Source organism: Papaver somniferum, chromosome 8 (assembly GCF_003573695.1).
Source record: "Papaver somniferum cultivar HN1 chromosome 8, ASM357369v1, whole genome shotgun sequence".
Taxonomy (NCBI): Eukaryota; Viridiplantae; Streptophyta; class Magnoliopsida; order Ranunculales; family Papaveraceae; genus Papaver; species Papaver somniferum.
In genome coordinates this window covers 124,949,849-124,968,839 of record NC_039365.1, presented here as the reverse complement: position 1 = coordinate 124,968,839, position 18,991 = coordinate 124,949,849, and the positions used below count along the sequence as shown (strand labels likewise).

The 18,991-nt window shown below is 33.4% G+C and overlaps 1 long non-coding RNA gene across 6 annotated transcripts; it reads left to right on the top strand.

Moving 5' to 3' along the window:
• Positions 1–332: 332 nt before the first annotated feature.
• LOC113305848 lies at positions 333–8,237 on the top strand. 6 transcript variants are annotated; one of them, XR_003338555.1, is made up of 8 exons: positions 333–468; positions 6,261–6,349; positions 6,440–6,524; positions 6,620–6,808; positions 6,919–6,984; positions 7,066–7,159; positions 7,287–7,356; positions 8,185–8,236. It is a non-coding gene; the product is annotated as an uncharacterized LOC113305848 (long non-coding RNA). The 6 variants fall into 6 exon arrangements; XR_003338556.1 differs by lacking the exon at positions 333–468 and adding an exon at positions 4,616–4,822; XR_003338557.1 differs by lacking the exon at positions 333–468 and having other exon boundaries at positions 4,856–6,349; positions 7,290–7,356; positions 8,185–8,237.
• Positions 8,238–18,991: the final 10,754 nt, after the last annotated feature.

Genomic DNA, 18,991 nt, shown 5'->3' with positions numbered 1-18,991 from the left:
AAAACCTAAAATCGGTAAAATCTAACACATGTGGTGTTTGGCGCGTATTTCTGAATTTGGGACTCCGTAATTAAATTTGAAGTAATAAATAGAAAGGATAGCTCTTATCTTTGTGGAGTGGTTGGGAATAAGAATTGTCTTTTAGTAGTCCCTTATAAATTTTAGAATGGTAATTAGGACATGGACTATTTTCCAAAAGGATTAAAATCGTGAAAACAAAATTTAAGGTTTGACCAAATTTATTCTCTCCCTATTTATTCTTTTTTGGTTTTGTCTTCGTATATAAAGAAACCCTTTTTGGAACCCTAACTAGAAACCTAATCATCCTTTTCTTTCTTATCTCTCTTCCTCTCTGATTTTCTCTAGGTTTCTACAAAACAAACTAAAAAAAAATACATATATATTACTCAATTGATTTCGTGGGAAGCGTGTTGATTTGTATCAAGGTCTTGGATTTGCTATGTTGAGGTAGGGGGTTTCTGCCTAATATTAAACTAAAACCTATTTTGGCATTACTGGTTTTATCTCTCATAATTGATTTTATTTGTATCTTAACAATTTTGATTTCGATAATAATTGATTGTTCTCTGGTATTGTCAAGATTGTTTGTATCTTAATCATTGAAATCTGTTTAAAACGTGGTTTTAATTTTGAATTTCATTTTGAAAATAGATGTGTTGCTTAATGCCTTGAACTCGATGAGATCACCTCCTTTAGTTTTCGTATTCTACTGCTTATAACAAAAATGAAGAGTCCTCAGATTTTTTTTCTAACTCATTCCCTATCTTTATTTTTGTCTTGTCCTACCTATTACTCCCATCATGTGCCTTCCCTCTCAAATTGAATATTCCTTCTTCTAATTAATTTTCCTAGACCCACTATGATCAAAGACAATGGCTGCGACTTCTCTTTTCTTAGAGTAAAGATAGAAATAAAAATAGATTTACACCAAATTGTCTCTCCTGATAGTGCATAGGTTCACGTTATTTTGTTAATCGTAAAAGAAAACACAGTTTAATCTATCTCCTTTTCCCAATACTAAAACTGTCCCTTGTCTGTTTCGAATAAGTCCTTTGTATCGATACTGCATTTGATACTGCGTCTGATGCATGCCATTGACATTTTTATTTTGTATTTGGACTTCTTTCTTTTTTTCTAACGTAAAATGTTTTGAGGTCTAATAGGAAGTTTTTTAGGGTTATTTGGTACATGATACTTACATTTTGTCCAATTTTAGGTTTTGATCTAACTTTTATCCAAGTTATTGTTTGGTATTTGGAATTAACGTTGACCCGCGTTGACTTAGTTAAATCTTAATTTCTGTTTAATAATTATAAAAAAAACAAAATCTAAAATTAAACGAGTTTATTATTGTGCCCCTCATTATACAAATATTTACATAATAACCTAAAACTATCTTTCCACCCTCACTATCATCTGCCGCCCCACCAAAACTCTCTCGGACTTCTCTTTCTTCTTTTCCATCCAGTTTGTTCTTAATCTAACAATCAGCTGTAAGAAGATCTCCGGTCCAGTTTCACCAAGTATACACACAACCCAATCTCCAAATTTATTATAACAGTACTTTCACCATAAATTATAATTCTCATTCATCACACCCTTAAGCAGTTGTTGTTTGTCTCCAAGTTCAAACAAAGATTCCAGTAGTGGTGGTGTTTTTCTTTACATTCTCCTGGCTACGTAGAAGGTGGTGGTGCTGATGACGAACAAGCAGTGATAGACGGAGGAGTACTGGTACATATTTTTAGGTTAGAGTTACTGACCGTATCAATTTGATTCCACACTAACCACAATCATTAATTGACACTAGGTTTTCCAATTTCTAATCAAAAGAAAGAACTTCACAGTAATAGTGAATTCATATTAATCATCATGTCTTACATTTTTTTTATTAGAGCTAAGCATATTATTAGGATTTGACTGAGAATTGAGAATTGGATCTAGATTTTACCTTTTAATAGGAGATTGAGACAATTGGATTTCATATAAAAAATTATGTTTCTGCTCCACTTCGGTCGCATAAAAATGGACAAATTTTACTTCCCCTAGACAGAGAAGTAAATTTGGGGGTCATTATGTAAGGATGATTTTTCACCTTGGACGTATATCAATGGGAAACCCAATTATCAAATGCAGTAGCAGTAGTCGCGGAGGAGGAAGAAGAATGAGTGGAAAATTAGGGCAAGTAATCCATCAAATCTGTACCGTAGACTTATTGGTTTTGTGAGAGTCGTTGAATCCTAGGCCCATGTCAAGGGTATATTTGTAAACTCGTATATTTAATTTTACAAAATTGATTAATGTCTGGTCAAAGACTGTCAACATAGGTCAACGTCAATTTCAAATACCAAACCCTAATTTGGACAAAAATTAGACCAAATATTAATATTGAACAAAATATAAGTATCAAACACCAAATAACCCATTTTTTTTTACCAGTCATATGTTTGAAAAGAAATGTCATGATCTAACTTTTTATATATGAACATTTTTGTATTTTACCTATTAGTTTAATCTTCTAGGACTCTCATTTAGGAAAGGGTACTATTGTATCAAAATGAAATTAAACTAAAATCACACTTTGTTCGTGCCTCTACCATTTTGGCTATATCCTATATTCATTTCCTTTTGAGTTCTTTTTAATGTCTTCTAACTCTCGTCTCCTATTAATTTAACTTGATGACTATTCACACAATTTCACTTGACTTTGTAGTGATTTTTCAATAGCCTAGCCATCCACTTCCTTGGTATTATTTAACTAGCATCAAATTTCCAATTAGTTTTTCAGCACCTCAAACTATTCTGCTCTCGTCACATGTTCTGGTGACATTGGTTTAATTTATAGTAAGACAAAATACAGGAAGTTCAATGGTCAATATGATTTTATCCACTTTTCTTACTTTGTGCAAGTGTTGATTTCTCATATGTATTATTTGACGCTACATTACACTAATAAATCATTTTTAAGTTTTTGACCAAACTCTACATATACCCATTTGGATTTATATACGGGTTGTATACCTAGGTGTGTGCATTGTAGAGCATTTTGTTTGGGGCATTGCTGATTTCTGGTGTTGAAAATAAATCCATTTCAATTATTATTCTAAATAAATATATTATTATACAAATGCATTTGGTCGAGTATCCGTGATTTCGGGAATGATTTGTGTGTTTGTATGCTGATAAATGGTAGTACTTGATTAGAAATGGAATACACATATACCTCCATGCTGCTGAAATGTCGGGCTTTTATGGCATCCCACCATTGGTGGCTATCCTGAGAAGATTCTTCGGGGAACAATATGGTTTGTCTACCGGAATAACTCTGACAATTAGATTAAGAATCTAAATTTTAGATTAAATATTTTGAGTGAGAAAATGTTACATTGTTTGTGGCCAAAAACGGCGTAAGTATTATGGTGAATTTTTATGCTTGCTTTTAGTTATTATATTTGTTGCATTTGTTTTGATTTTCGATGCACTCTATTATTTTTTGAAACTTCCTATTGGGATGTGGTTTGCTCACCCCTTTTTCCTCCCTTCCACGGAGAATGAAGAAAGACTAGCCGTAAAAGAAACTAATATGTATCACGGGATTTGGGTATTGCGTTTTGGATTTTATCGAGCTGTTGGTTTGTTTTAGTTTGATACTTTTTATTATGTAATTACTATAACAATTTTGTAATTTCAAACGTAATATTACATTTCAGTTAGCAACATTTGTTTGACCTTTGATTTCTGATTTTATTTAATGAAATTTTTTTAAACGAAAAATCCGGTCCTTCCCGAGTTGCAGTCTGTAAATTTAGGTTGCTAAATGGACCGGATCCGGCCCAAAAAAGGTCGAATCTGTGTCCGCTGGAAACCCGAAAATACGGGCTGTGACAGTTGGTATCAGAGCATGGTTCCGATTTACTTGGACTGTGCGTATGAACTTACCAGTTTTCGAAAATTTTATTTCAAAAAAAAAAAAATTATTATGTATGATGATTTCATTTTTGAAGATTTAAGCAATCAAAATAATTTCCAAAGTTTTAATCTTCGTGCTTTCATCTGTTTTATTCTTGTTTTATTTATTTTGGAGAATGGGGTATATAAAATACTTAACATAAAATTTTGTGCTAATGAAATTTCCATTTTGAACTGTTTTAACTTTATTGATTTTGCGAATTTGGGACAAATTCCTTTTTAAGGAGTTAATAGTATGAGGCCTCGCATTTTAGGATTCAATTTTGAACTGTTCTAACTTTATTGATCTTGGGAATTTGGGACAAATTTCTTTTTAACGGGTTAATAGTGTGAGATCCGTGTTTTTTTTAATAGTAGTTTTAAAACCTAAAATCGGTAAAATCTAACACGTGTAGTGTTGGGCGCGTATTTCTGAATTTGGGACTCCGTAATTAAATTTGAAGTAATAAATAGAAAGGCTAGCTCTTATCTTTGTGGAGTGGTTGGGAATAAGAATTGTCTTTTAGTAGTCCCTTATAAGTTTTAGAATGGTAATTAGGACATGGACTATTTTCCAAAAGGATTAAAATCGTGAAAACAAAATTTAAGGTTTGACCAAATTTATTCTCTCTTCCTATTTATTCCTTTTTGGTTTTGTCTTCGTATATAGAGAAACCCTTTTTGGAACCATAACTAGAAACCTAATCATCTTTTTCTTCCTTATCTCTCTTCCTTTCTGATTTTCTCTAGGTTTCTACAAAACAAACTAAAAATAAATATACATATATATTACTCCATTAATTTCTTGGGAAGCGTGTTAATTGCATCAAGGTCTTGGATTTGATATGTTGAGGTAGGGGGCTTCTGCCTAATATTAAACTAAAACCTATTTTGGCATTATTGGTTTTATCTCTCATAATTGATTTTATTTGTATCTTAACAATTTTGATTTCGATAATAATTGATTGTTCTCTGGTGTTGTCAAGATGGTTTGTATCTTAATCATTGAAATCTGTTTAAAACGTTGTTTTAATTTTGAATTTCGTTTTGAAAATAGATGTGTTACTTAATGCCTTGAACTCGATGAGATCACCTCCTTTAGTTTTCGTATTCTACTGCTTGTAACAAAAATGAAGAGTCCTTAGATTTTTTTTCTAACTAATTCCCTATCTTTATTTTTGTCTTGTCCTACCTATTACACCCATCATGTGCCTTCCCTCTCGAATTGAATATTCCTTCTTCTAATTTATTTTCCTAGACCCACTATGATCAAAGATAATGGGCTGCGACTTCTCTTTTCTTAGAGTAAAGATAGAAATAAAAATAGATTTACACCAAATTGTCTCTCCTGATGGTGCATAGGTTCACGTTATTTTGTTAATCGTAAAAGAAAATACAGATTAATCTACCTCCTTTTCCCAATACTAAAACTGTCCCTTCTCTGTTTCGAATAAGTCCTTTGTATCGATACTGCATTTGATACTGCGTCTGATGCATGCCATTAACATCTGCATTTTGTATTGGGACTTCTTCTTTCTTTTTTAACGTAAAATGTTTTGAGGCCTAATAGGAATTTTTTTACCAACCATCTGTTTGAAAAGAAATGTTATGCTCAACTTTTTACATATGAACATTTTGTATTTTACCTATTAGTTTAATCTTCTAGGACTCTCATTTAGAAAAGGGTACTATTGTATCAAAATGAAATTAAAATAAAATCACTCTTTGTTCCTGCCTCTACCATTTTGTCTATATCCTATATTCATTTCCTTTTGAGTTCTTTTTAATGTCTTCTAACTCTCGTCTCCTATTAAATTAACTTGATGACTATTCACACAATTTCACTTGACTTTGTTGTGATTTTTCAATAGCCTAGCCATCCACTTCCTCGGTATTATTTAACTAGCAGCAAATTTCCAATTAGTTTCTCGTAGGGGTGCACATACCCTATCCATACCCGCCAACCCTATTCTACCCGCCAGTTTTTTAACCGTATCCTATCCTATCCACTATTTGGCGGGTAGAGTGGCGGGTAAAGATTTTCTTAACCGCCAGTAAACGGGTAGGGTGGCGGGTAAAGCTCGAAATTATCCTACTCTACCAGCATACCCGCCTATTTATACTATTGATCTCTGCCGTTGGTCGTTTAATCTCTGCCGTTGATATTTATACTATTGATCTCTGCCGTTGGTTTTCGTTTAATCTCTGCCGTTGGTTTTCGTTTTCCTCAACCTACAAAGTAAAAACTAAAAACTGAATTCATTTCTCAAACCAAAAGACTCTCTATGCAGAGAAACTCCCAGAACGCAGAAGCATAATCAAATCAAAATCAAATCTGTTAACAGATCTCGTTTAGGACCCTTTAATCGGTTGATTCAAGGTAAGATCTAACTTCAAAGTTGATTTTGTTTCATTTTTTTTTTGTGTGTTAAATTGATTGAAAAATCATAGGGTTTCATGCATGTTGCAGGATACGAGGAATCTGAGTTTGCAAAGCTAAAGGATTTAGTGAGTGGTTCTTCCTCCTAATTTAAAATCCAAACTAATTTTCAAAGGTATGAGTAAAACCCAGATTCCTTTTTTTACTTTCTTTCCCAGTTTACCTCTTATATCACAGATTTTTAATGTTTATTTGAATCTTTTGATGCAGAGGGGTCAAATTGGAAATCTTGCACAGATAGAGCAAGAAGATAGAGAGAATGGGTATGCTTCTAACAATCCAATCCCAGTATCAGGTTTAGGGAGTAGTACGAATTCTCAAACAACCAAAAGAACAACAACAACTACTAATAAGAAGCTTAAAAAAGAAACCCCACCTTCAGTTGGAGCACCTGTCAAGGTAAAAAATTTCATCTTTGCATGTCATCAAACTCTTTGTAATTAGTCTCATTAAGGATTTAGATTTCATAAACAAATATTTTATTAGTGATTTTGATAATGAATCGACAGGTGAAGAAAGAAAAAATCGGAGAAAGAATTGCAGCATTGCAACAACTAGTCTCACCATTTGGAAAGGTATAATCAATTTTTATTTTTTTCAATTTCAGTAAAAGATAATAGGAATTTTGTTTCATTTTTTATTTTTTTCAATTTCAGTAAAAGATAATACGAGGAATCTGAGTTTGCAAAGCTAATGAAGGGTTTAGTGAGTGGTTCTTCCTCCTAATTTGAAATCCAAACTAATTTTCAGGTGAAAATTCACTAAACCCAGATTTCTATTTTTGATCCTTACAATTATTGATTTCTTTAAAACAGTGAGTTTTGTGTAGCATTTATAAACCCTAATTCACCTTCTACTTTTCTGATCTTTTTCACAGCAGTTAAGATCTAGGATACCAACACTGCTGCTCAATTTCAGGTGATTCAATGTCCCCAGTTGTTAAAAAGGTTAGAGCACATCTTGTGGAAATTACTTCAAAACTCAATCTATCTGATTGTCGAATTTAATCCTTCTCAGAGTACATCTTTGATGGCAAATTACGAGTTTTTATTTCCTTTTTGTGGCTAGTCTATTGCAAAATATAGTGTTGGTGGCAAATTTACTCACCAACAAAAGACAACAAAAATGGTTCGAATTTTGATATACTGACTTGGTGGAAAAGCAATGCTGCAAGATTTGATATTCTATCACTTATAGCAAGAGATATACTTGTTATTCCCGTCTGTCATTATTCCTGTGTATGCTTGCACATGGTTTTGTTTGGCCAAAATATGTTAAGGTTATAAGATAATGTCCTGCTTATTCAGCACTTTTAGATTTAGGATAACATTATTTCTGAAATATAAAGCAACGTAAAGCACATGGTTACCAAGTCGTGTAGCATGTACCACTATGATCATGTCTGGGTTTCTGCCTTTTATAGCTCTCCATAATGATACCGGCACATGTAACGGTGTCATTGTTACAATGTGGAATACAGTGCTCTGAGTTGCATGTTAGTTATAAACCTATCAAAGGAGCAGTTTCTTCTTCTTCTTGTTCTGTACTTTTTTTTTGAAGTATAGTTGCTATCTCGAACTCATAGAATTTAGCAATTTCCTAGCCTCTTATTTTGTGTTTCAAACATTAACAGATACAAAACTTGTTGTGATATTATTACTTGATGTTGGTATTATGACTGAACTTTGCATCAAATCATTCACTATTATGACTGAACTTTGCATCAAATCATTCACTATTACGACTGAATCTAACAAGAGATAACTTGTATGCAGATTTAATTGGTGATCTTAGTACTTATTCCATCATCGTAGATGATGATTGAAGAAGAAGGTCAATATGAAGAGATTTTGGTGATGATATTGTTATATGAAGAACAAGGTCACGTGAAGAACATGGAATTGGGCTGGGATTCATCGTCTATTTCAAAAAGAATAGAACTCTTTTCTTGAGAATACTTTTGTTTGTACATTTTTTATGGTTATACTTTTGTTTCTTGAGAGTAGAACTTGTTCAGAGTCTGAACTTCAGACTTCAGAAAGTCATGGAAAAAAAAAACGTTTATACCCGCCACCCTACCCTACCCGACCCGCCAGAGAATGGATTGGATAGGATCTTACCCGTTTAATGCGGGTAGGGTGGCGGGTAAAAATTTTCTTAACCGCCAGTAAACGGGTAGGGTGACGGATATAGGCCATATCCTATCCACCCTACCCATTGTGCAGCCCTAGTTTTTCAGCACCTCAAACTATTCTGCTCTCATCACATGTTCTGGTGACATTGGTTTAATTTATAGTAAGTCAAAATACATGAAGTTCAATGGTTACTATGATTTTATCCACTTTTCTTACTTTGTGCAAGTGTTGATTTCCCATGTGCATATCTGACGCTACATTACACTAATAAGACCAAACTCTACATATACCCATTTGGGTTTATATACGGGTTTATACCTAGGTGTGTGCATTCTAGAGCATTTTGTTTGGGGCATTGCTGATTTCTGGTGTTGAAAATAAATCCATTTCAATTATTATTCTAAATAAATATATTATTATATAAATGCATTTGGTCGAGTATCCGTGATTTCGGAAATGATTTGTGTGTCTATATGCTGATAAATGGTAGTACTTGATTAGAAATGGAATACACATATATACCTCCATGCTGCTGAAATGTCAGGCCTTTATGGCATCCCACCACTGGTGGCTACTTTGGAAAGACTGTTCGGAAAACAGTATGGTTTGTCTATCGGAATAACTCTGACAATTAGATGAAGAATCTAAATTTTATATTAAGTATTTTGAGTGAGAAAATATTACATTGTTTGTGGCCAAAACCGGCGTAAGTATTATGGTGAATTTTTATGCTTGATTTTAGTTATTATATTTGTTGCATTTGTTTTGATTTTCGATGCACTCTATTATTTTTTGAAACTTCCTACTGGGTTGTGGTTTGCTCACCCCTTTTTCCTCCCTTCCACAGAGAATGAAGAAAGACTAGCCGTAAAAGAAACTAATATGTATCACGGGGATTTGGGTATTGCGTTTTGGATTTTATCGAGTTGTTGGTTTGTTTTAGTTTGGTACTTTTGATTATGTAATTACTATTTAACAATTTTATAATTTCAAAAGTAATATTACATTTCAGTTAGCAACATTTGTTTGACCTTTGAATTTCTGAATTTATTTATTGAAATCTTTTTAAACGAAAAATCTGGTCCTTCCCGAGTTGCAGTCCGTAAATTTGGGTTGCTAGTTGGACCGGATCCGGCCCAAAAAAGGTCGAATCCGTGTCCGCTGGAAACCTGGAAATACGGGATGTGACATAATCAGAGCTTATTATTCTTTGTGGGGATGCGGAAAATCATATTAGTTTGGATTTTTCAACACGGGAATCCGGTGGGAGCATTGGCTACGGCTGAGACAGGTCGGAGACGGACATAACTTCTCGATGAGGTACTTCAAATTCCTCGGGTAGTTTTTTCCGAGGCTATGGCTATGGTACCCTTATTATGCACTTCTGCTTTCTGATTGGGCTTGATACAGAACAATCGTCACCGGATTGTTGTAGTTATAATTGATAACGTTTATAGTTTCATGTTAACTTAGTAATTAGTGTTATTGGCCTGCTTTAGGGTCCCCACTATTGTCCATTTGATATTGGAAAGAAGATACGCCGACACCACAACTTAATGCCACAAGTTGTTATGTGAATATTCTCCATCATGGATGACATGGATGAGATTGCGTAGGAAAATACAATTGCAGTATTTTTGGCAATACTATTAATTGAATAAGTTTAGTTTTCTTACTGATTAAATGTATGATATTTGTTAGTGTAGATTATATTCCGAATTGTTTTTTTTTAATAATAACATAACTTTCTTTTTTTCGTTTTTGCTAGGAAAACGCAAAGAGAAATTCGATTTTGAGACCATTGAATGTTGTATTGTCTATTCTTATTCACGCGGATGCAAGTTGCAGGTATTATTTCCACTAATTTCATTGAAAATCCTACCTTGTTTTGGAATACCAAACTTTAATCAATGTTTTTTGTTTGGGTTCATTCTTATTTAGAAAAGTTGGTGTTTTGTTTGTATCTATCTTGAAGGATATCAACAGTAAGATTTATGCAATGTAGCGTAAACATGTTTTTAGCCAGAACTTTATTGAATCTATAAATTGTTTGCAGGCTGGTTAGTACTTGAGAAATTTGATTAGTATTTAACTTAAAACTCACAATTAGGTTACGATTTGGGCGATTGTTTCACAACACTATAGCCTTAGGGACCTTTGGTGCCACTTGATGGGAGTCTGTCTTAGTAGATTTTATTTGTAAGAATGTAGTGTATATGAGCCTGTTTATGAATGCGTTTGGAAATTCTGTCAAAAGCTGATTTGTATTTATCATGTGCCATCCACTAGGTTGTTAGCAATACGTTAAATGGCTTCTATCATCTTGATGTTTAGTGTAGTCTTACTGTTCTTAGTGTTTAGATCTTATTGTTCTTAGACATGTAATGGATATTCAAATGATTTGGTAACTCAGTGACTGGAAATATAAGGTTCATAAATTCTTCTTAAAATACTGCACTACCAAAGATCATTTTTTTAGACGTTTTTCTTTTGCCTGTTAGGTAGCAAGCAGATGCTCAGGTATTACTATCTTTTAAGCTATGTGAGCTCACAACTTCTTCTTTTTTCCGTACAAATAATTATTTCATTTATTGGGTGCAAAATATAGGCAATCCTTCGTTGCACCTTTCAACAGTAGCACGACTGCTTACATCTTTTCTTCCATCGAGCAGTAACTTATAGTCACAGGCACAATGTAAGAATGAATTTTTGTATGAAATTGTAGGAAAGAATTTGATCTCAAGTACCTGTTGGCTTCTTTTATAAAGTCTGTGTTGGTCTCAAATGAATCCTGAATCATAAGATGTATACCATATGCATTGTTATGTTGCTTTACTAAAAGACAGATTCGGGTTTATTTTTTTGTGTTACGTAAAAAGTTTTATGACGATTTTTCAGTTTCTGCGGCACGTAAGAGTCCGGATGAGTACTATATATATTGTTTAGGGCTTAATTTTGCAACGAATTAGTGCGGCTATTTATGGTTATTATGCATGTCAAAATCTTCATCGAAGTTGTAGGTACATTTTCCTAATCAATCTGTGTTCCTTTCATTAATAAACTTATGAATGGTTTTTGTTGATGTCTTAATTTATTATGTAGTTCGCAGTAGTTGGTGAACTAAATATCAATGATCTGTGTTCCTTCCATTAATAAACTTATGAGTTGTAGTTCGCGGTAGTTGGTAAAAGTAAAATCAATGACTACCATGGTCAATACCATTGGATGTGTTTCGGAAAAGCTAAAATCGACACAGCTTTGAAATGTAATATTTGTTCCTTCCTTTAGTCATTTTAGGTCTCTGGGAAGTGAACTGTTTCCGTAAGTAAATTTTCAACTTTAGCAGGAGTTTTTTTAATCTATGATCAATCACATTGTATGATGTTCATGGACAACATATTGATATTCAGTTAGTGACATCACATGAAATTTGAATCTAGAGAGGGTATAAAATGGCAAGACCACTTAAGATCAGAACTTAGAGACGCTCCACTGAAAGAAGATATTAATTTTGATAGTTTTGTTTGATAAATGTATGGTTGGATTTTCCAATCCAGACCAATCTGTTTTTATCGTTAAGTGGGGCCATTGAGCCGTTTAATGATACTAATTGACTATTACTGATGACATGGTTGTTTACACAAAGAGAAAAAAAAGAGTAGTAATGACAGCAATGGAATGAGATATGAATGGATATATATATAGATTATAAGATCGGAGCATACTTTAATTTAAGCATGAGCATAAGCATAGAGCCATATCATCATATGATGAATAGTGGGTTTTTACACTTCCTGTGGCCATGATTATAAGTGGTATCCTTGGTTATTTTGTTTCTAAAAACTCCTTGCGATAATATAAGACACCAGATGTAGACATGGTCGGATTTGTATTCTCAAAATTCTGGAGTTCTTTCTTTTTACTTTTTTGAGTTCACTGTTAAATTTCTTATGGGCATATTTGTAGCACTAATGTTGTGTCATTTATTTACCTTTGGAATTACTATGCCTTTGTTTTAGGTTAGGCTACAACGCATCTTATCTTCTTTAACCTTCTTTAATGTAAGCATAAGCATAGAGCCATATCAAATGACAAATGATATTGGAATCATGTATGATTAATGGATAAAGCAATATAGGGAAATATCGATGAAGCTTTGTATTTTCAGAACTCAAATGAGCAAAGCTGGCCGGTTATCTTCTGATTGCCCTATCATGCTATCAGATTTTGAACTGAAGGAATCGGAGGTGTGTATTGTTATCATATATCATACTTTTGCTGATCTTGGATTCCTTTTTTCTTCTTCGTTTGGCTTATTTTCTGTTTAGATGAAGAAGAGAAAATTAAACAACTGTTGCACTCGGGGAAGAGAAAAACCATTGAACTGTTATCCTAACAACTGTTGATAATCCTACTTAGGATATACTGATCAAGTATATGAAGTTATGTTTATGAAGAATGTAAGAGAACATAGTGAAACGAATGAAAATAGTGAAAAACTGCGACATACTTGCAAGAGCTTCTGGATAATATTCCAGAAGGTGTCTATTCTTTTAATGTTTTTTCTGCTTCAGGTTGTTGAAGATATTTTACTATCAATGTAAGTTGTCAATGCATATTCTGTCGACATATAAAAAAAACAGGGTATACTGTCTGCTTAAATTTGTGGAGATATACTAACCTGATGTCACATTGCATATATCCGATACTACAAGGGTTGATGCAGTTAAAGTAAGATAAATTATCCATGGATATTTGCACCAACTTTATCTAATTTAGTTTTGTGAATCTGCTTTTGTCCGATCTATTTCGACTTTATGGGGGTGGCATATTCTTTTTTTCCATGGTTTATAATCATAATTTCTTTAGCATCAAAGATTCTGACATCTTTGTCATAGTGAACGAGTTCAGTTCCACCATAAATATCTGTAGAAGAATTTCTATATTTGGCATATTCGCTTATTAGGAAACTCGGGCATTGACCAGCATAAGACATTAGGTTAGTTGCATCTGTCTAAGAAATCTTACAAACAATTCTGATGTACATGAAGGTTACGGTTTTGTTAAGACCAGTCTAGCAGCTGAAGGGGTTGTTGTGTATGAATCAGTGCATACTATGGGTTTCAGTAAAGAGCTAGAAGATGGCTGGAGAGGATGATGGAGGTTCAGAAAGGGTAAGTATATACTTATAAGATCATAATGTTATGGTCAAATGTGTGTGTATATAAAAAGGGTGTCAGGTACATTCTATTCTTGCTGTCTTAGCTCAAATGGCAGAGCACATGGTTTCAACCATGTAGTCGTGGGTTTGACGCCCAAAGATAGCATAGTTATTAGATTAAACCAGAACCTTACATGCTTTAGATACCAGTATATAGTGGACATAGGTGTAGATGTAGAAAACCTTTTATCTCTACACATTGTTTTCTATCGAACATATACCAATATTGTTTTCTCTAGAGGAGAATATGCTGAAAGTTGATTTCCCATGCGTCACACTTGAAGTTTCCCTTACATGCTTTAGATACCGGTATATTCAGACATCATTAATCGTTACAGTATTATGAGTTGATTCTTTTTTTACCCATTTTCTCAGTTGTACAACAATCTAATGCAATGGAAGACTTATTTTTGGGATTATTTAATCACATTTCTGAATTTGTTAGATAAGAAGCTTGAAGTGCGAAATGTTTTGTGACATAATGGTAATGGGGCCATGGATGTTGAGGAGGCGTGATAACGAGGATTTTGTTACTTTTAACTGTATATCCATCAAGTGCTTCACTTTCTTATATAGTAGTTTTTTTTATTGCACCTTTTATTGCACCAAAATTGAAAATATGTGAGTAATTTAGACACGAGATCATAACTAATAGCAGAACTGACCCATGCATTAGAATATTAGATGATGTTGAAAGGTGTGAGAAAGTTGGCGATAAAAGGAAAAGGTTGGATTTAATGAATTCTAATGGCTTCTCTGTGGAAAATGGAGGAATTTGGGGTTATTCTGTTGAGTAGTCAAGTTTTATTGATGTATTGTCATTGTTACACACTTGCATAAGAGCCAGTCGTTTTGTCAGTAGGAAACATGAAATGTTGCATTACACATTCTGAAACATGCATCGAGTTGTATAATAATAGGCTTTATATTCATTGAAGTTGAGTCAAAAAATGTTACGTTTGCAGCATCGGTATTAGGATAACATTGCAGCTTTTACTACAATTTGGATAAACTGTCATGTAATGGCAAGACAGAAAGATATTTATAAATGAAATTAGTTTCGGAATGCATTGTAAGAATGAGCAATGCAAATCGCTTTTCAAGAGGAGTGAATACCTTCTCTTGCTCTACTTCATGCTATTTCCATAAGGTAGACTGAGTTGGAAATCCGTTATGAAACAACTGGGTATTGATATAGGAGAGCATATTAAATCTCCATTGACTCAAATCGTTTTACAATTTCCACTTTTTCCAACGGATATGAAAGAGTATTCTACTATCATAAGACTAAAAAAACTATTTCAAGAGTTATTAGAAAATGCTTAGGCATAATTGAGCAGAATAGTCTATACTCATGAATAAGCTGCCAACGGATTGTTATGTTAGTACAACAAAAATGACAGGCGATGTGATGAAAACCAACAAAGGAGGTAAGCCCTGCCATGCCATCGTCGTCCATTGGTGGTCCCAAATATATGATTGAGATATATCAAGATTAATGCTTATCATACGTTTTGATTACCACCCAAATATCTGTCGGACACTAACTGTAAATCCCAGTTGGCTGGAGGTTATAGACGAGCTCATGCTACATCAATATGCTTGATTGTCCTAATTTAATTTCCCGTGTCTTTAAGTTAAAGAGAGACCATTTAATGGAGGAAATCAAACCAAAAAATTGTTTTAAAGTGGTTGCACATGTTGTACAATGTAATTTCAAAATGCAGGTGGCCTCGTATGCACGCTTTTTAATTTTTTTGATAATCTTGAAAAATCTCGAATAGTGGAGCAGGTTAAACTTTTTGTTTGTGCCCAATTTCCATTTAAAATGACTGACCCAATTTTTTCCAAAATGTTAGGAAATGCATGTTTCATGTAATAGAGACTTTACGTGCATGAAAAATAAAAAATGTAAGTGGGTATATAATATATTATCAACATGATGATGGCAGGGAGGTTTGTGTTCATAACATAGAAAGAAATACAAATATTGTTCCGTACCACCCATATTTGTCTAGAAATTTAATGGCTACATTAATAGGCGGGGGAATAAGGGTCGCCAAATACACACAAGTATATCTACAAAGGTTAGAAAATCTCGGCGCGCGTAACGTTAGAATTCAATGCATATGACGAGGCACAATAATATATTGATGGAAGATATATTGTACCACCACAGGTTCTGTGGCTTTTGGAAGGTCATTCCTCACACCAAGAAGAACATAACGTTGTTCTTTTGACCATTCATCTTCGGTGGAAAACAAAGAATTGCGTACGATGTCATAAGTCAATAGAGAAAGTTAGCAAAGTTGCAGAAGACTATAAGTCAACATTGATGGTGTACTATTACAACATGTTCATTTCAAGGAATTGGATTCCGGAGAATCCAATTCCTAGGGAATGCACCCAATTTCTTGAACCGAACGGTGCAAACGAACTTTTTGTAATTAAGAATTTTGATTCCTAGGAATCCAATTCCGTCCAAAATAGTAGAATTCTATTGCATTGGTCAAATAGTGTAATGGAATTGGATTCCGGGGTAAAAACAAAGATAATTAAATTGCTTCAACCAAACATGAATTTTTTGGATTTGAACTGCATTCGTTGGAGTCCAATTCCAAGAATTGGATTACCTCATAATTGAATTCTTAGGTTTTCAATTCTCCCAAACGAACATGCTGTTAATATTAACCCCACTTCAAAGGATATCCTTATCAAGAATTTCGGCACCACTTTTTATGGACAAAGAAAAATGGAAAATAAGACAAAGAGGTTTTGCGCTTACAAGGATATAATTTGTCACCCATAATGCCGGTGTGTCGTATACCATATTCATTTGACTTTCTGAAAACAGTTAAGTATGGTTCCATAGTGAAATTGCACTCTGCTTTCCAAGCATTGTGCATTTTCCTTGGAATTTTAGAAAACGATGAACCGTTTTAGAGTCTCTAGGAAGCAGCAATGATGAAAACTGGAATTCAACTAAGAAAACTATTCAAGTTCACTCTTTGCAACTGTAAACCAACTCAATAAAATGCCCCTTGGTCAAAGTTTGGATTAAACATATGTGATGAGTTACACTTTAAACTACGTATGAGGTACACAATTTATAAGCCAAATAATGGATGGATTATATCTCCTTGATAAAAGCTACATGAGCCTGAAAAGTTTCTTGATGATTTCTAAGATATGCCAAAACCAATATCAAATTAGAGTGATGTCTTTGACCATAGGTACATTTTAGGGTATCAGTTGCTGCAATTTTCGGTACGAGATTCTGAAATCAATGAAGATATTAGGATGTTGAACTTTGCTTAGTTTTTAGCGTATAATGTAGTATTTAGTTTCTTACAAGCACATAATAGTAATTTTTCTTTTCTAAAAGGAAGTGCAAGAGGTGGATAAACTTTTGTATGCAACATATGAATCGCAATTTGTCGCACATAATACATATTTCTTACTGCTGTTTCTTCTATAATTTCAAGCGAAAGAGTTTTTTTCTAACTTTTATATGCAACATGTATATTCATGTATCCTATTTTTTGGTGGGTGGTTGTTCCGTGCATTCTACATTCAAGATTCCCAAAAAAAAAAAAAAAGTTGAACCAGTGTTTGGGATTTGAGAAATAGGATACATATGCTAAACTTCTTAGGCAAGTGAAGCTAATTATATAGGACGAAATTTCGATGCGTTATAGACTTTGTGTTCAAGGAGTTCATCGAAAAATTCATGGATGTCGTGATCATAAAAGAATATCGGTGAAGTTATAGGTACTATGTGCAGAGAGTTTAGGAAAACATTTCCCTCTATCCTTGGAGGATGTCGGGAAGAAATCATTGGAGCATGTCTGAATATCATTACTTTGGAACCCTTAATAAAAATACGTGCATCGTTATGATTATACTTAAGCCGAAATGTATCTGTTGAAAAATTCTTGGTAGAGGTAAAAATCTAGGCACATTTGTGTTTACCATTTTGTTTCATATATACGCATGAAAATATACTTCGATATTCATATGCTAAATAATACAGGTTGTTGATAATCCCAAGGAAGTTCTTGGTCTTCCAGAGTCTGTGGGTAGGTGTAAAGACACGTCTATATTAATAAAAAACATTTATCCCTAGATGGGTATAGAGGTGAGAGCATGTCCAATATGTTTTACCAAGACGATCGTATTGTAAGCGGACAATGGAGAAGTACACAAAGTTGGTTTCCCAATCATAGTATTGAGGAATATTTCATCCAGATAAGATATCTGCAATGATACAAGGCTATTGGTTACTAAATGGGGAATACATGTAATCGAAGCCAAAGCTCTAAAGAGTGACAAAGCCGAAAAAATATATTTATCCAAGGCGTCTTTTCCCGTCTTTGAGGTGTTTGCTTTGACCATCAATAATATGTTGGCATAAATCTGTGCACTTTTTATTTAGTCATGGAAAACTTTATGTAACACTATCAAGGTGTCCTTAAGGATAGCTATATTGCTAATAGAGGAAACTGCAGGTCTTTCGACAATGAATATTGTATACTCCGAAGTTTTGTTGTAGAACTGTAGATGTTCTCTTTTCATCATAGAATACGTAGTATATCCTAATTAGTTAATTTAATATGGAGATTTTTTTTTATTAAATTAAACTATCACTAAGACCATATAATATTTTCTCATCGCATGCCATTGTCAACTATGTTGAGTGTAAAAACTGTTGTCTGATTTAGAAATTTGTAAATATCGGAAAGATGATATCACATATTTACAGTTCTCATGCAAGAAATATAGAGTACGCATTGTTACCATCACAATGAAGAAATATTTTCCCTCTAATATTTTTTGAGTTAATGTGGAAAGTTAGCAAAAAAATAATAAGATATTCGCTATTATTTTGTAAAGTAAAAGTATGTTAGCTCTATTATTGTAAATCCACATTATTTTAATGTGTTTCTTCTATGATAAGAACAAAGTATATGCATCATATCTGGATGCCGTCTTAACCTTCATACGTTTGACTCTCCAAAATTTGTTGTCTGAAAGACAAATACGATTTGACTCTCCAAAATTTATATTTCCCAGAGTAGTTTTTAATAACAGTAACATACTTGAGTAGTCGAGATACACTTTTTTTTTTCTTTTTATTTCTTGCAGGTTGTTATATATAGTAGCATCCAAAATATTTAAAAAAGGTCTGATGAATCGAAAATGTAAAGTAAGTAGCGTTTGAATCAA